The sequence below is a fragment of the Drosophila persimilis genome, unplaced genomic scaffold (assembly GCF_003286085.1).
Source record: "Drosophila persimilis strain 14011-0111.01,24,50 unplaced genomic scaffold, DperRS2 tig00000124-arrow-pilon, whole genome shotgun sequence".
Lineage (NCBI taxonomy): Eukaryota > Metazoa > Arthropoda > Insecta > Diptera > Drosophilidae > Drosophila > Drosophila persimilis.
The window spans coordinates 11,713,437-11,732,216 of NW_020825294.1; the positions used below are offsets into that span (position 1 = coordinate 11,713,437).

Here is an 18,780-nt window from a genome sequence, read left to right on the forward strand (position 1 = left end):
CGGCTTTCGCTGCCTCTTTTCTGTCTGTGCAAATTGGCATCAGTGGCAGGCAAACAAAAGTGCAGTGTCAGGCCCAAGTTCGTTTTTAGCTCAGAAGTTGGCTCAGAAGATTGCACAACCTGCCCGGGGGCTGATAGCCGGGCCAACAAACACTCAACGAGGCGTTATCGATGGAGGGGCTGGCTGCCCACCAGCCCACCTGCCTTCGCACCAGCCCAGAGACGCAAGAGAGACGCCTAATTAGGTTTTGTTCACGTCGCCGCAGCTGAGACACGGCTTTGCCCCTGCCACTGGGGCTGCCACAGAGACCCAGAGAATATGGAAAATGCAGAAAACAAATTGAAAAATTGCATATTTCTACAGAGTTTGTGGGCTTTGAGTCGATACGATTGAGCGGAGCGCCTGGTCTGGATTTGATTTACACAACGAGATTTGTTCAAGAAATTTAATTAGCATTTCCCAAACGACGGAGAAACCCCTCCTCCATGACTGGGCGTTTGCGAGTGGATGGATGGCTTGATTGGGAAATTAAACATTCATTCTGATTCATTATCCCCACGTTTCGTAATTAATTAACCTCTCTTCTTGAGTTTTCCTTTGGTAGTGAAATTAAGTTTAATTGAAACTGACAGAAATGGAAATGGTTGCGACACGATGAGGCTGCAAGAGCGGTTCCTCCTTGACCCAAACTTCAGTTGAAAAGAAACGCCATTCCCCTAAAAAACAGATATTTCGGTGTACATTGGAGTACAGTGCGTTTCAAAATGACAAGGCTGTTGCAGCCATGGAATGAAATGTAAACACTTTAGTATTTCCAAGGAGGAGAATCCATAGACCGATCATATTTCAGTTTATGTTTAGAAATAAACTAAACTTCGATTATAAATTGATAAATAATCGACTGGAACGATAGCTGGTTTCTATTAATTGTCGATGCACTATCTCGACCATAAATCGGTATTTTTATAGATTTTTTATTGGAACAATCAATTGATTATTAATTAAGTTGATTAAAAATCAAGTAATCGATAGTTCATCGTATATGGTGGCCGATTAGATTCGATAACTGATTTCCGTAGTATTGTATATTCCATAATAAATAATAAATACAGCCGACTGAAGCCAGTAGGTGTTTTGACTAAAGAGAAACGATAACAGTAACATCGTTAATCGTAAATCGCTTGTCGCTTGCCACTTTCCACTGTCTGATTGTTGATTCTGACGGGCACTGCATCTTCTTCCGTTCCTCTTGTTGCACACGTATCCTTTTACCCATAAATTATACGAGATCCGGGTGTTCCGTTAGTCTTCCGACTCTTCTCCTTCTTCATCTTCTGCGCTGACCGCAAAAAGAATCATAGCATTTCATCACCCACCCGCACAGGAACCCCCCTCCATCACCCCACCCCATCCCCCCCAAAACGCTTTCATCGCTTATCGCGGGAGAGATCGGAGACTGAGACTGGGACTGGGAGACCTCTTCGTATTGAGACCTGGACTGGTATTAATGCCTCAGCGATTATGCCCATGACAAGAGCAACAACAGCAGCAGCAGCGTGTATCATTTACCGTTTAAAAAGGAGGAGATATTTATGCACTTGAAAGCCACAACAACAAAAGTGGTTGCCTCAACCGCAAAATAATGAGTTGCAACAGCACTGGAAAACCAGACCCCAAGAAGAAAGAGAACTCTGGCGAAAAAAGCAAAAAAGCAGGAACAAAAACAAAGACAAAGCCAAAAGCAAGCTTTGGGCCAAGAGAGAATTTCATCATTCCATCGGATACGAGTACGAAGCGTCGTCGCGACGATCAGGCGACGGCAGGCAGAAGACGCGTTCTGCGAGGAACGTTTTAGGTCAAACCGCACCCGCACCCGCACCCGCCTTGGCCCTGGCCTGTGGGCCCTGGTCTGGTGGTCTGGGGTCTGTGCTCAGTGACTCCTTGGACCGACCGACCAAGCGACTTGGGTATCTGTCCGTCTGTCGGTCTGTCGTCTGCATCCTGTGTTGTGGGGAATATTTTGTTTCTGGATCTGCGGCGAACGGAACAGCTGTGCGTCTGCGTCTTCGTCTTCGTCTGCGTCTGGGGGTACCAAACCCGTTTGGATCTCAACTTGTACCTACGGGGCAGCTGTAAACAATCAGAGCCAACTGCCTGCCAGGCAGCCAGGCAGGCAGGCACTCAACCATGAAAAATGAATGATGATGATGATGTTTTAGGCGAGGGTGGAGAGGGGAGAGTGGCGACTGGAGAGTGGCTCCCTCCGCAGAGACAGTCATTGACCAAAAAGTGCCTTCCTACTGTCTCCTGTCTCCTGTCTTCTGTCTTCTGTCTTCTGTCTTGTGGCTCCTGGATATTCTCGATGATTTCTATGAAGAAGACTTTGGCTGCAAACTTGATTTTGTATCTACCCCAAAAGTGCGAGTGCCAGTGCCAGTGCCAGTGCGAGTATCTCGCAGAGGCCTGCCCTTTGAGACTTGTTTGGTTTATGGCCTGAGAGGTTGATATTTGTTTGTCGTAGAGGAGGAAACCGGTTGCCAGGTTCATTGGCGATGCCTCTCCGTCTCTCTGGTCCCTCGTTCATTTTGTTGCACTTCTCGTTTCAGAACTTATTCTACTTGCAGCTTGCGGCATGCATTGTGAGGGTTAGTTATCTCTCGGAACAGTATGGAACAGAATCAGTTATAAATTCAACTCGTTTGGACCTGTTTTGATTGTGGGATGGCCAACCCTAACCTCCGCCATCCCCCTCCCAGTGGCCCAGAGTTTGTTGACTTTGACTTGAGGAGTATCTCATGGATGCATTGTCCATGATCTGAGAGTACTCCTCATTCTGCAGGTTGCCATAAAAAGACTTGCCAGTGGACCTGCCACTGTCCACTTTGTGGGGGCAGGCGGTGCACCGCGGTGGAGGAAACTGGTTAAAAAACTCTCAAATCAAAATGTTTGACTGTCTGCTGCATTTGGTGCACATTTCTGCCGGTTTCTCTTTATGGCCAAGACAAGTTCTTGACACTCGCCACTCGAGTGTGTGCAACGGAGGGAGAGGGGGGCCAGCGCAGCGCCCACTGGCAGATACAAACGTATCTGCAAGATGAATGCAAGATGAATGCTGTGTGCGAGTATCTGTGGCTACTTGGGCCAGTATTATAATATTCGGTCGCAGCCGAGTGGAGGGAGCACTCAACGGAGCGTGCCACACGAGCCACATGCAACACATGCCTCCCCCCCTCCATTATTCGATTGCCCACATAATAAATGATGTAAAAAGTAGGCGCCCCTCTCCTCCACCCCACGGATCGGAAGGCGTCAAAATAGGTGCGAGAGTGGGCGAAGAGTGGAGTGGAGGGGTGGAGTGGAGTGTAGGAGAAATTCCAACTATAAAATAATTACACAAAATATTGCTCTTTTATTTGCTGATAATGTGTTTCGAAACTCTTTTTCGGCAGTCTTGCTTTTTTCCTCGGTAATGAGGAATCAAATACCCGACTAATGAGCGTCCAAACACTGCTTTTGTTATATATTTTTGAGGCGTTTTTGCAGCCACAATTACGCAAGAGATGGGTTGCAAAATTTTAAATATACTTCCCCCTATGATCAGGCAGATATTAAATGAATACTGGGCATTGGATTAAGCTGAAAATCTGTTCCACTTGACGCTCACGCGCTTAGGGGAAATCTGCACCCTTCGACTATTCCTTGATTTTGGCATTAATTTTACATCAATATATATTCATTTCTTTAGGTAAAATATAAATATAATAACAGATTATTCTAAATTTCCTGACTGTCATTTTCCACGATAAATTATTTGACTCTGGCCAATATTAAAATTTTAATATTGTTTGTTTAATTTAAAATGTTCATATTTTTAAACTATTTTAAAAATTAATAAATAAATTGTATTTACTATGCCCGAAAAGGGGAGTTTTTGTGGTGGATATGTGAGATCACCCTCTTGCTCTTAGACAGCTTGGTCAGGTACCAATCTTCTCAGCTTTTCGATCATAAAGATCCAGCTGGCATTCCTTCAAATGTCTGTTGCCTTGCACGTGTGCGAAGAGCCTAATGAAGCCTTACGGATGTACATATTCGAAGATACGCCTGGGGCCCTGCCATAGCCATAGCCATAACCATAACCGTTTAGACGCTGTCCACAGGCCTAATGTCCGTAATGATCGTGTTGCCCAGATTTGGGGGATTGGCTGCGGGTCTCGGATGAAGACTGCGATCAGCATCAGCGCCTGCCCGACTACTGTGCGCAGGTAAATCAAGGTGTGTGCCCAGTCCTCGGATCTCCACCGATCTCCATTCTCCACTCTCCACTCTCCAGTCTCCAGTTGGGGGTCTCTCTGGGGTAACTGTTTTCGAGTATTTACGTTAATTTACGCCAAAACAGTTGAATACGCGCGGATTTCGCTGTGGTGCCGTTGTCTGTCTGCTTTCGGTTTCATTATGAGTGGAAAATCATGCAACGGCCAGGCCCGGCCCGGCCTAGGCCTCGTCTTGTATCTAACAGTTGCACACTTGGATACTTGGATACTTGGATACTTGGATCCGCGGATTGCCGGATTGCAACACCCATTTTGTACCCGTTGGCTCGTTACTCGTGCGGTTAATCATATTTCTCTGCCGTCTGTCCGCCTGTCCGCCTGTCTCTCTGTTAAATTAGCAGCTGCACATAGCAATCTTTTTTGTGGCTCTTGCTCCCAGGACGAACGAGATTTTCGCCGACTTTTGGGTTGGTTTGCTGTGGTGTCGGTGCCGCCTGTGGGGCTGCAGATAAGTCGCCTTCGTCGCCTCTTCTCCGGGCCTTGTGGGGGTCTTGTGGGGGTCGCCCTCCTAATTGGATTTTCCGTCTAGCACACATTGTTTCCCCGTCCACGCTCTGGTTCGACGCCCATTGTCCAGAGTGTCAATTGGATTTGAGAACTGTTTCGTAAGAGATATTTATGGTGAAAGGCGGAAGGGTGGGGAGGTGGGGGTGTGTCGGCCAACTGATTGAAATCCCATATAATAATATTAATTTAATGATCCGCGCTCTACAAAGAGTGCCTTTGGTTACGTCTTCGATGGATGCCGATGGTTTATTATTGTTTTGATGCTCCACAAAAAGTGGCACACTTAAGTCGCCGAAAAACCATTCGGGAATCAATAAAATAGACACAAAATCGTCCGAAACAGCTGCTGAAACGTTCGAGCATTATCATTTGGTTTTCTATATATTTCTCTGACGCTTTCACTTGGCAACTTTTTGTGATTTTCTCTTGTCTGCTGTCAGCGCTTATTCATTTGGCGAGTGGAAAACAGAAAAGTCTTAATTGTTTCATGCAATTTAAAAGTGTATTTAAATGTGGTGCAGCATAAACATTTGCAGGAGATAATAAATTTAATGGGTAGAGCTCCGATTTCGGGGGATTGTTCGCGGAAACGAGGCAGCCCAGGAAGCCCCACTCAATACTCAATGAAAAATTGCCCAACCATGCAAATTATTAAACGAAACAAAGCGAAATATATTGCATCTGGGCCGTGATTCACGGCTAACAAAACACGATCCCAAGATGTGCGGACCTTGCAAAACCCATGCGAATATTTATCTGTCGGGACTTTCGATTTCTGGGACGCATAAAGGGGGCGGCCATACCTCCAGTTAATACGTTAATATATCGCCCTGTCTTTAGCCTTTGTTTTCGCCGAATTTATGATTCGATTTCGATTTTAAAAAGATGAAATACGTGAGAAGATGTGTACAGTATCTTTGAGATGCCAGTTCATACAGAGGCCTCGCTGATGCATCTAATGTTTTGCTAAGAATTTATAAGAATATTCCTGAAGGAAAGTGAAGGTGTTTATACCTCACTTTTCTTTATTCTCTCTCCTTCTCCCAGCGTGGCTTAGCAATCAAGGAGAAGATTACATCAGAAGCCTTTTCTCAATGGCACATTTTTGTATACCCTCTATCCTTCTCTCTCGCAGTGTGGCTGCATAGAGAGACACCAATAACATACGGAATTAAAAGCATTCAACGTGATTTATTATAGATAAACAGAGGACAAGCCAATCCTATTCTAAACACAGAAATGTATCCGAAAATAAAGCACTTTTATGGATTCCCACCATTTTATCATCAGCCACTGACTCACAGACGCCCCCAAAGTACTGATTGGGAATGTTGGGTATTCCATGGGTTTGATTTCACTTATCATCGCTTATCAGTGGAATACGATTATATTTACGCTGTTGCAGACACGCATCGCGATAAGGAGATGGATCCAGAGGGCCAGAATGTGGAAAGCGAGCGATATTTGCGTTCTGAATGTTAGGATTCCTTCGCCTGTTCCTTACCATCGGCTAGATGAGGGACAATGGCTGTTAAATTGTGTAAATTATAGATAAGATGGAGAGGTTCGTAGTGTGGGAAATGGGTCGTATCGTGGGAGGGGAATGTGGTCCGTAATGTAGGTCAAATATTGAGGCTACGACTCCAAGAGGTATTTATAGAGATTTCGATGTGATTGATTTTGCAATATTCAAGTAGCTCTGTTTAACTATCGATCATAGTTTTCCTTTATCGATGAATACCTCCGATGTATCTTACGATTCTGATCGACTCTGACAGCTCTAATTATATTCTGTATCAATCTATTTCATTGCAGAGATCAGCAGAAAAGAAACTGCGAAGAAACTGGAGGTCCTAAACATCACGGAATTCTAGGTAAGCCTCAGCCTTTGGTGTACCATCGTTAAGCCCAATGATTCAGCAGAGAATTGCAATTTTATTTACCATTCCAATGGAATTTCTGAATGTTTCTAGTGCGTGTGCGTTTCCACATTCCTTATGCAAATTCCTGAACAACACATTAAGATGCACTCCATAATGAAATGCAAACAGCTGTGGAATTGAATAACAAGTGAACTGCAGTCCCTCTACACTCATTTATCTCATTCGCTCAAATGTTTATGAATAATCCGCTGGAATATTAAATTAGAGACGCATTTCCATGGTTCGTTCAGACTGCGTCGCAGTTCTCGGTTCTCGGATAACAGCACCCTTGGAGTGGCTTGAATCACAGCTTTGTAAATGCTTTTCCCCTGCGGCTATTTCTGGATATCCCCCAGTGAAGACTTTCAGAGGAATCCGCTTTGATAAGGCAGCGGCTCGTGCTCTCGACTCGTGCGCAAATCTGTTTTTTTCAAGTTTTTCATCGAGTTTCCGTGAAGATATATAAGACGGAAAAGTGTGAATTTGCACGAATAAATATGAGTGCTTAAACATTCAATTCAAAATAGAAACCGACCCTTGAAAGAGATTAAGATGATGAAATGTCACGTTTATGGATAGGGAGTCACAGAAAGTGTTCCCGCCCTCCCATGACCACCCTCCATTCTGTATTTATAAAACCGGTTCCTAACCAGACTCCAAGAAGCTACATTGAACAGCTCCTCCTGCATACATAATTACCTATCGTTAACCAGATCATACTATCGCATCTGATCATATCCTGATCTGGCGGCAAGCAACTGTTCTCATTGCTCCGATAATTCAAAAACAAAATGCATATCGTGTTCATGACGATGCTCATTTTGGCTTTACTCTAGACTGGGACCTAAATTTGGTGCCACGAATCCAAAAAACAACAACAAAATACATGTCATGTGCATGATGAGTAGAATCCACGTCTGAGCCCAGAGATTCGCCCCATTCGGAAGTACATTTCATGAGATTCACATGGAGAGGCTCTAAATTATATGTAACCATTGGAAACGCAATTTCCCGGTTGTGTCACTCGATCCGATCCCCTCTGCGCGATAAGATACTTTTGTGGCAGAAAACAAAGCTGAAAAACCACCCGATGAGTGGACGGACAACCTTGCTGCTGCTCCGCCACTTGCACACGAATCGCGAATCATGAATCGACATCGATTTCCAATTACAAAATATTACAGAACAGCGAATGGAGGAGACGCCGCCGTCATGATGCGTGAAAGTCGACCTCAGTCCCAGCCTCAGCCTTGGGCTGTGGGGAAGGAAGGAAGTGAAATAAATCACAAGCGAGCAAACAAAGTGAAATGTAAACATCATAAAGTACATTTGCACATGGAATGCTATATACTATATGCGATGTATGTATGCGATGTACGCGATATAAAATCAAGCCAAAACGGCGCATTCAATGAGCCACTTTTAATGCCTGACGCGAAAACTGCCCAAAAAAGCCTTCAGTTCCGACTTATCTAAGATGTTGCGCTCCGTTTTTGTGCTTGTGGAGGTACAGCGATATGTACTTTTTGGTGTGTTTTTTGGCCTTATGTAAAAGGCTTCCATGTCAAGTTTGTTGAGCTTTTGCTCTGTGGCTCTGGCAAGGCTATTGCACACGAGAAGTGCCCGCAAACACACAAAACAAACCGCAAAGAATTATAATTTTAAGGCAGAAAAAACAACATGCGATGATTAAATATTTGATATGTCAGCTGGTCGGCAATCTACAAAAGGCAGGACCACAGAGTGAGGTTTGGCTGCAACAAGGGGTAGATTTCTCAGAGCCGTGATAGTGGACCACACCCTTCTCCTTCTCCTTCTCGTTCTCCATCTCCGCCATGCAGAGTGTTAAGTAAAGTGAAACTTCCTGCTTTAAGATATATTGCAAGTACACCTCTGATAAAACGTAGTTGCAGTCGCACTTCTGGCCACACTTTGCATATTAAATCCATTCCAAGACAACAATTCCCCCCCAGTCCCAAGGCTGGCATTTGCATTCGAACGCGTTGCATTTTCTTTTGGTCGCACTCGGAAAATGCCTGGCCACGAGTGGGGATAGACACGGCGCAAGAGCAAACTATTCCATTCAACCAGCTTTGTGGCTAATGACCATAATGAATATGCATAATTATCATCGCTAATGTCCCGCCTGGAAGGCAAGAGATACATTTTGTGCGGAAATGGCCATGAGTTGAACATCTTTACACGGGGGCTTTCTGTTTGTTATGCCTATAAGGAATAATTAGAAAAAGTTAGACACCATTACATAGATGAGTCGGTTATTTATACTGAGCTGCTTAGTATCTTCGAGATACATACCCTTGTATCCTCCAGACTAAAACTAGGATGTAGCTCTCGATTGCTAAGCCACACTGGGAGGTAGTAGGGTATGAAACTGACTCAAAATGAAAAGAAATGCATCTTTCTAAAGCCACCCCCCCTCAGCTTTTACTAGAATCTAATTTATATCCATTTCCACATTTTACGCTTTTGTTTGGGTTGACAGGCCCTGAACACCCTCCGCATTGCAACTCTGTTGCAAGCCAAAGCATCCAAACAAAAGAATCTCAAGCCCCCCTCCAGAAGCACACAGATACATATACTATCTCTCTCTCTCTCTCTCTCTTTCTCTCTGTGTGTGGCAGTAGAACACACAAATTTATTATCATGGAAAACTTTTGTGCAACATTTCGAAGCGCAGCGAACAAAAGCCTGAAAATCGCGGCTACTGTGCAGCTGTTCGACACTGCTCCCCGCCCCCTCCACTCCGCCAGTAGTTTGCTCTGCTTGATAATTTATTTGAATATTTGGCATAATTATCCCAAAAGAACAACAAAAAATAGCCCCCTCCCTCCCCCCTGAAATATAATAACGTATATTTCACAAGCGGACAAACGCAAATTATGGCTTGTAGCAGCGCGAGAATGCACTGAGAATCGGCCCAAAAAATAAGGCAAAACTAAAACTTGGGAAGTGGCTCGAAGCTCGGACCGAGAGCTGACATTGAGAGTCGCGGATAACCAGTTGCACTTAAGATACAGATACACAGTAGTATCTGTGTGTGCTTTTCTGTGCATGTTATGGCTGACAAATGAAAAATGATTGCCGCTAATTGCTGGCGACTGGTCGCAGAGTCGGAGAGCATGGATGGAGATGGAGTAGGAGCAGGAGAGGCACAGAAGGAAGCCAGCCCGCTTTGTTCTATGTTTAGATATCGAGAAAAGATAAATGATATGCTCAATGCTGAGGCCAGTAGACCGCTGACCAATCACTTAAAGTCGATTAACTCCACAGCCAAATGGAAGCCCACACCGAACGAGCCCCGAGAGTCGAAGATCGCGACTTCTATAATTTTCGTACTTTGCGCCTCTGGCTCTGTGGCTCTGATTCCGATCCGATCCGATGCGATACGATGCGATACGATGCGATACGATGCTATCCGATCGTCGTGCGTCTCGAATCAAAACGCGCATAAATTTCTATGCTTTTGTAAATCTTCCCCCTCCTCTCCCACCGAAACAGTAGCGGCATCCATTAATCAAAAGGCACTCCAACATCTGTCCCTCTCTCTCTCTCTCTCGGGGTTCCGCTCACATATTAGTTACACTTTAGCGGGGCGCCCAGAAATCTGATGTCGGGTTATTAGTTTGCCCAGAGATGGATGGATGGATGGATGGCTTACATGATGAGTGTCTGACATAAGACTGGGCTGGGGCTGGGGCTGGGGGCTTGGACTGGGGATTGGGTTCAAGGCGAACGCCGCGTCGATTCGGGGAGTGCTCGAGAACAGCTTGGAGATTGTGGGAAGTGCTCCACTAAGCTGAGTTAATGGATAATTCCACAGTACTTTGGGGCACGCCACAGAATGAGTAGTTCAAGGGTATACTAAACCATGGAGAACCTTGACTCTCACACAAAGGATAACAAGAGTGTGCATTTATGACGCAATTCCTTTATCCTTTGATTTTCTGCCACATCGAGCGAATCCTTCTGCCAGGACGCCCGTAACAAATGGCTGAATAAATTTGTTTGCATTTCCACTCGACATCGCGCCTCGACGCCTCCTCCCAGAGGCAGATTCTGCTCAAGCAGAGAGTTTCTTCAATTTGTGCCGCGCAGCGCACATTGGCAAATTTATGCAAATTTTTATTTATTAAATAAACACGCAAAGTGCGTGTCATCAGCTGTTACACCAGCGCCGGTCGCAGGGGGCCAGGGGTTATGTCCCGCGCCTGGATGGGGCCAACGAACGGCAACGCCAACGACTACGACGAGGACAACTACAACGTCATAGACGACAGACGGCAGACGACAAGCGACAAAGACTGAATGTTGATTGGCAATTTGTTGTAGTAACTGCCAGGGTTTGCCAGCCAGCAGTTGGATAGCGGCGGAGGGAGGGGTCCACTACGAGTCTCTGGGTGCTAATGAACCTGAGGATACGGATGGTGATATGGTGTGGTGGGAGGGGAGTGATAATGCGCAAGAAATTGTTATGGAGTCCATAAAGTAGATATCTTGTTGGGAATGGGCTTTGGGTGTGTTCTGCAAAGAGAGAGAATAAGTAAAGGGGTAAACTATGATATAATATTTATTACACTGAAAATTGTAGCTACTCAGGAATCGGGGATACATATGTATTTAAAGTGGTTGCACTTTTCTCAAGAGAAGAAACGATTTAATTCTAAGGATATATATTGGATTTCACAGGGTATCTGTCATGCTTAGACCAGAAATTTTCAGGGTCTCATCATTCGTTTTCCTTTGCACCCTCTTCCGACTTGATTTTACGCCTGCTTTATTTGCCGAATGTTTTCGCAATGCAATTCGAAAGCAGGCACTTCCCTCTCACTCGCACTCAGCGGCACCATGGAGCTCTAATCGGTTCGCTCTCTGAGCGAGGCTCTCGCTTACGCACTCTCTCACCGCCACGGAGTACAGCAACAACAAGGCAATAGGCGAATGACAAAACGAACGGCCAGCAACGTAACAAAGAACAACAGAAGAACAGCAGATCATACACTGAGAATAATCTTGCGATCCCGACATATCCATTGCCTAGCCACCAACCCATGTCGTGGGTAACCGTCTGTAATGTGCGCTTTTAAGTTCCAAAGTTAATTGGTAGAAGTTTTCAAACCTTGCTCCTGGTTCTTGCTGGTGCCTCTTCGTGATTGTTCCTTTGTCCTTCGGCAGAGAGTCGGCTTTGGTATGCTTTGTTGTGGTACTCGCTCGTATCGTGTAACCACTTCAGACTCCAGTCCGTGGGTCGGTCGGACGGACGGTTGGGGAGGAACTATCAATTATAAGAGGTACTGCGCCACTGGGCATGAAATTAGCTGCGTGCAGTAGACAAAAAACCCCCGTCTCTGTCCCTGTCCCTGGCCCTGGTCTCCCTCTCCCTCTACGCACATGTGCACACCACCCCCCGCCCCCCCTTGTGGACTAGCCGTGACTGTAGTGCAGTTGTTGTGCCCGTCATCGCATTCGATTACAGTTTGTTACTTTTGCCTCCTTTGCTTTGCACCATTTTCTCTTATTGTTATTAATTTATGCATTTTTTGTTGATTGTCTGCGTTACAGTTGACAAGTTCTGGTTCTGGTTCTGGTTCTGGTTCTGCTGCTGGGTAGTGGATGGTGGATAGTGGATAGTGGATAGTGGGTGTTCTGCGGCTGTTTTGCGAGTATTTATGTGGTTCAGGTAGAATAAGTACCTCAATTTATTGGCTACATGGCAATGGGTTGTAATGGAACGACTTTGATTAATTTTAATAGCCTTAATAGTTGTGTGTCTCCCTGGCTATAATTAATAATTATTATTATTGTACCTGTCCCTGTCCTGTGTCTGGCATTTATCTAACCGTTCATTGTCTCTGGTCTTTGCAGACGTCCCCAGAGTTGCGCAAACATTTCTGTTTTGGAAAAGGTGAGTAGTCGAACTCCCTCCGTTCCGTCTCATGTTACCACCCGAAACCGAAAGGTAGCATCGAAATAATAATTAATTGAGCTTTGGTTTCTGTTTCTGCTTCGGGGCGTGTCGAATGCCGGATAAGTGTTCTTATGCAACATCGTGTTTCGAAATGACCAGCAGCGGCCAGCAGCAGTCACAGGTCATTGGACGGAAAGCTCAGAGATTTACAAGCGAATGGCTTCATCGGGGAATATCTAGCCCGAAGTGCTGCTCCACTAGCCCACTTCTTGCTATCCCAAAACCCCTGATTGATAGTGGCCGCACCCACAACTGTCGTAAATTCTTTCACAAAACCATCCGCCAACACTCGATCGGTGGCCAAATGCATAATGCAACCGCCACTGCAACAGAAACACTTATCAATATGTGCCTCTGTGCTAGCATAGTGCCGCCTTTTGAGTCAACAAACTGCTCTGTGACCCACTTCCACAAACAGTGGCACCGACAACGCGACGCGACTCTCTAATCAGCCATTAACTTTGCGGCTTGATAAATGCCGAATGCATGAACAAAAACAAAAAAAAAACACACACAAAACAGAACAGATTGAAGAGCAGAAACAACCGCAAATCAGTGCCCTCCGCACTCCCTGACAGAAGCTGTCTGCTGGGGAGTGTAATAACCCCGAGACGGTTTCTTCCCGACCGGCTTCCTGTATGCGAGGCGATAAACAATGGCTATGGCACTCCAATATGTGTCAACTTTGCGAGTATTGTCTCCTAACTGGTGATACTCGTACTTGTACTTGCTTCTATGGCCGCGCTGCCATTGAGCCCTGCCTTTGTTCCAGGTCCTTGTCCTTTAAAGCCTTTTCCCGCCCGGGACTCCTGGTATCAACAGTAGTATTCCGTGTTTATTAGTAGCCCACTGTGGGGCCAGTGGGAAATGAACTTGGCTTGGCGCCGCCTTAAACGGAAAACAGGGAAAGCCCTAGAAGTGGTCTTCCTCCCCCACCCCAGTCCCCAGAAACCTTCCCCGAACAGGGAATAACTGACGTCTTTCTTCGCCTCTCCGCTCATTCCCCATCTGTTCTATCTCTATTTTATGTATTTCTTTTGTTATTCCACACAATTCGCGGGCCTAACCTGTCAAGAATTTCAATGAGTTCGTTTCCCTTTCGGTAGTCATTCGGTGGTCGGTTCTCGCTCTGCTCTGCTCCGTCGGTGGCGGTGTCTCAGCTTAGAACCGAAACCACACACAGACAACCACAAAAGAGTGAGAATATCATGCAGACATTTAAAGCAGAACCTGTTGGGTTACTCATTCCCTTGCGATCTACAAAAAATGGAGCTTTAACTATTGGACTATGGGCGAAAACTGCAAAACTATTGGCAAGAAATTGGTAATTCTATGATCAAAAACCAGATATATTTTACTGTTTAAAATATAGACTATATTTTGATAATATATCGCAAATTAATCGAAAGAATTTCGATAATTATTCGATTTTATTCATATCGCTGTGCTCGCCAAATAGGATGCTCTATATTTTCATTAGAACTTTTACATTTCTGGCCATATCGATATTTATCGAGTTTTTAATGTCGATAATTCATCCACCGTCAATCTTTTACTTTCCTCTTCCCTAATTTAATGTTGATAACGATCGTTGAATTACCATTTAATTTTCCACTTGATTAGCATCTAAACTTTTTCGATTATTTATCGTCTTGACCTGTCCGTGCCTCCTCCCCGTCTCGCACCTCCCCTCAGCGAAGTGAAATGCGTCGGCGCCCCCGTGTTCAGAAACTCGTTATCCAAATGAATGGCTTTCAATGGCCAAGCTCTCAGCCGACAAACAAACAAAATACACACAAAGAAAACTCGAGTAAAACACAGAAGAAAGAAGAGATATCCAACCGAAATCATCATTTTGCCTTATGTGGCTAATTGTAATTTAGTGGGACCGAAAGAGCCACCAACACCAAACACCTGCATTTTTGGACCTCACTCATGAATAATCTAATGGTGGACCATATCCACAAGTTGTTGCAAGTTCAGGTTCAGGTTTCGTCACACAGTAATGAGGAAAGTTCTTGAGAATCGATGTTGACGTGCCCTTTTCTCAATAGTAGAGATTCCCTGCTCTTAAGTTGGCAAATTGGCAAAGTTTTATGAGCCAATTACATGCAAGAGTGGGCCCGAGAACATTGAGCCTCAAATATCACATCCATCACATGCGAAGTCCGCATCATGTACCGCCGACTATTATGTGAATGCAGTGCCCCCTCCTTCCCCGCCGTCGACATCGACATCGACAACGCATGCATGCCAGAAGACAGTGAAGTCAACCTAAAGGCATCGCCGTCTATCATTAAACTGTCGTAAATCACAAGTAATTGACATTATACAACAGAACGGAGCGGAAAGGAACGGGACGGGACGGCAGTGTACTTCAGAGAATCGGTCAAACGGGCAGGCAGGCTGGCAGGCAAATAAGCAACAATTATCTCCAAGACAGCAAACATTTATCTGGAAATACACGTAGCAACAATTAAGCCAAAGATATCTATCCTCATGCGGGGTCTTCTCTTTATTACGATATGTGCGTACGCGTGGAAGCTGAAAGCAAGATTTAAATACCATGAGGGCCAGAAATAATCGAAATGGATCAGTTGTATTCCCACAAGTTGATCTAAGTCCCCGTGAGGCCATCCCCCCCCATAGAGACACATTACTCAAAGAGTTCGACGTTTGTCTGAGGTTGCACTGGTTGCACCAACGACAGTCGCAGCGACAGCGACGCCAACACTTGATCAATTGGCATAGATCTCTTGAGATTGTGATTCTCTAATGAAATTTACAATTGAAATGCAACGAAACAATGAAGGAACGAATGAAGGCGAATATATGGTAGGTATATATTTAGACTGACACACTGAACAAAAGATAGAAGATAGAAGGCAGAAGGCGTACCCAATTGCCCTCCCCCTGCGGCTGGGTCTATTGTCAGAAGATTACGAAATACTCGTCTTCGTATTCGTATTCGTACGTTACGGCTGCTGTGGATCTGTGTGGCACGCGTAATTCTATATAGAACAGATGTGAGGGACCCGAGATTAGGTAAGCGCAGAGCAGAAGATACAGAGACAGATGCAGATACAGATACAGAGATGCAATTGTTAGCTAATAGTTGCTAAAGTGACGTTGCACTTGCACTCGAAGGTCTTTGCGCGGTGGCGGTGACACGGATTGATATGTTTGCATATTAGAGAGGGAAACTTGTTGAATGCCACAGAGTGATGTTTAGCCATAAAGATACGTCTATTAAATACTGCCATAAAGATGAAAACTCCCCAGTTCCTTCCTCACGCCATGGCCATCGGGGGATGCGGTTGAGTAAGCGCATAACCAGATCTTAATGAAACTCCCTCCCCTCCCCCTATTAATAGCTGTAATTTATGCAAAATTCTAATTTTTATACGGTTCAGCGACGTTCTAGCCTCGAACCCGAAATGATATTCCACTTTACGGGTTTTTAGCTAGAAATACATCCCCTTAAGGGCCCTCTCCTTCCTGGATGACGTTGATTAGCCCCGCCAGAGCCATAAACGAATGTATGCTGGATTTGGTTGGAGTTTTCCTGGGACTTTCGACTTTCTTTTTATTGCCGCGAAGGAGGAGGCCAGCTGTCAGAGGCTCCACACTGCAGTGTCCAGGAATTTAATTACACTGGGCATAAAAATTAGGGAACATAAACTGCAGACAACAGGCAACAGACAACAGACAACAGACAACAGCATAAACAAGCCACAGCAGCCAGCAGAACTAATTAACATTCCCTCCTCTCCTCCCCCCTGCCTGCCCAGCCCTCTTTCGAGTCCAGAGGAGTTGGTGGCGACTCTGTGGCAAGAGCGCAGCCGGAATAATCGGTGGAGAGGGGGTGCCGAACCCCCTTGGGTACCCCTCCCGACTACGCCACTGACTGGCCACTGGCCAGTGATGGAAAGGGAGCTGCAGCCCCGCTACGCTTTGACGGCTCTCCACTCTACTCCCGACCCTTCTCCCCCCCCCAGACCGCGAGTAGAATGGAATTTGTTCCCAATAGAACTCCCCAGTACTCCAGGGCCTCCCTCCACTTTGGGATGAATGGAACTCAAGTTGGACCCTTTGACAAAGCTATCTTTGGGCTGTCCCCTACCCTGACCCGCACCCTGTCCCCGCCCCGCCCCGCCCCCGCCCCTACCATTACCATTGTACGCTTCATTTGTTCTGTTTTATTCCATGCTCCGAGCTGTATTCTATTGCCGATCGGAAGTTGTATTTTTGTTGTTGTTAATTTATGCGCTTTGCTCCCCGCCCCTCCGCCGACGACAGGAAATGCAATTAGTTGTGGGGGGGGTTCCCTGCTTCTTTCCCCCACTTTCCCCCCGCTTTTCCGCTTTATGGAGTGTCATAAATTGGCGGCGATTTCGTTTACTCGTTCACTCGAATGTTTCTGCTCAGAGATTTCTTTTGTTTTTTGGGCTGTTCCCTCCCTCCGATGTGCGATGTGCGATGTGGTGTGTGTGTGTTTCGGGTGTCTTAAATAATTTAACGGCATTCTGGACAAATTCGTTGTAAATTGATGGAACGACTTGCTGATGGATGGAACTCTTGTTGAACATTTTGGGGAAACACAAAGACCAGATGTTTGGACAACCCCCGCCCCGGAAGGAAGCGGAGCTGCTGATGGCATAGTGTTCAATCATTGAAGAGAAACAGAACTTCCTCTAAAGCAGCGGTGGGCAGGCCTTTCGCTCCATTTCTCCCATTTCTGTCCGAGGAGTAAAGATGCTCGACGCGCAAGCGAATGCTGAAAAATCCACATACATGTTGTGTGCATGACGCCCGACTCAAGCGCGATTAGGGTGGTTTTTGTTGTTGCTGTTGTTGGACTAAATATCACGAATTTCAATGGATTATTTTGGGATGGGATGGGTGTCTGAATGTCCCTTAAGTGCCTGAATACTTCTTCCGTTTGTGTTTTCTAAAAATACAAAGCACTTTTTACTTACGTGCCGATTAAGGCGACTCGAAACGAACCGAAGATATGCCAGGAATTGGCGCGTGAAAATTGTTTCGTTTGATGAAGAGAAAAAATAGCGAAATAAGATTCAATTGGAAAGCAGTTCAGATACAGAGAGACGGACGGACAGATATACTGAAGAAGCGCTAATTAACGAACAGAGCGAAAACAAAGCGAAATATGAACGATTCGAAGATGCATCTACTACTGGTCGTATGTATCTCGTATCTCGTATCTGTAGCGAGGGAAATTTCACTGGGAAAACAACAAACACAAAGCGAAAAAATATATAAAACGTGCACCACACACCTCCATCTCCATCCCCATCCCCATCCCCATCCACATCCACATCGATGATATCGATTTCACTGCGAAAATAGGAAAAGCTGTGGTGGAAACTGGTTCGCGCGCTTCTGCGCTTTTCATTTTCAATGCAATGACAATTCGGCCCCCAGGTGCTGCCGCCCATACCCCATGCCCCGGGCTCCGTTCCCATTTCCCATTTGGCGATCGTTCTAGTTGGAGGATTCTCTCATCTAGTATCTAATAAATCTAGCATATCTATCTACATGTATGTGTCTCTGCATCACTCTCCCCGGGTCTGGTATGAGCGATGATCGTTCCATTATATTCGCATTACGTGTTCTCATAAATTCCAGCCTCTCTTCGTCGCAGCCTCTGCGGGGCATGTGAATTCCTTTCTCCACATCATCGTCTTCATCATCATCCTCTGGTCGTCTGCCATATCTTGGTCACTGGGTCGGTCTCGATGGCGTCTGGTTCTGTCTGGATCTGCGATCTGATCTTTCGGGGGCCACCGCCGCACGATCAGCAGACTGCGGCGATTCCCTGCTGGTTCTCGCTGCCGCTTTTCCCCGATCGTTTATTTATTTACTTAGACATCAGGTAACCCCACTGCTCCTCTGATTGTTGCCTAATTCTATTGCCTTTCTCGCTGGAAAATCCAGTCCGCCCCTGATTTGTATCTGTTTGTGCTTATCCGGAGATGCCTCGCCTCTTAGTCAATGCATTCCGTGGATT

General features: G+C 45.6%; 1 protein-coding gene and 1 pseudogene across 2 annotated transcripts in view; both read left to right on the top strand.

The window, feature by feature from the left end:
- LOC113565450 overlaps nucleotides 1–6,715 on the top strand; it is a 50,318-nt pseudogene extending 43,603 nt beyond the window's left edge.
- Nucleotides 1–18,780, top strand: part of LOC6598087 (dual specificity tyrosine-phosphorylation-regulated kinase 2) — a 54,673-nt gene that overhangs the window by 6,028 nt on the left and 29,865 nt on the right. Inside the window, exons 2-3 of one of the 2 annotated variants that reach the window (XM_026987425.1) lie at nucleotides 6,657–6,715; nucleotides 12,647–12,686. The gene's annotated coding sequence lies outside the window, so the exon portion shown is untranslated. The remainder of the gene's footprint in view (nucleotides 1–6,656; nucleotides 6,716–12,646; nucleotides 12,687–18,780) is intronic. The other variant, XM_002023223.2, reaches the window with a different exon arrangement.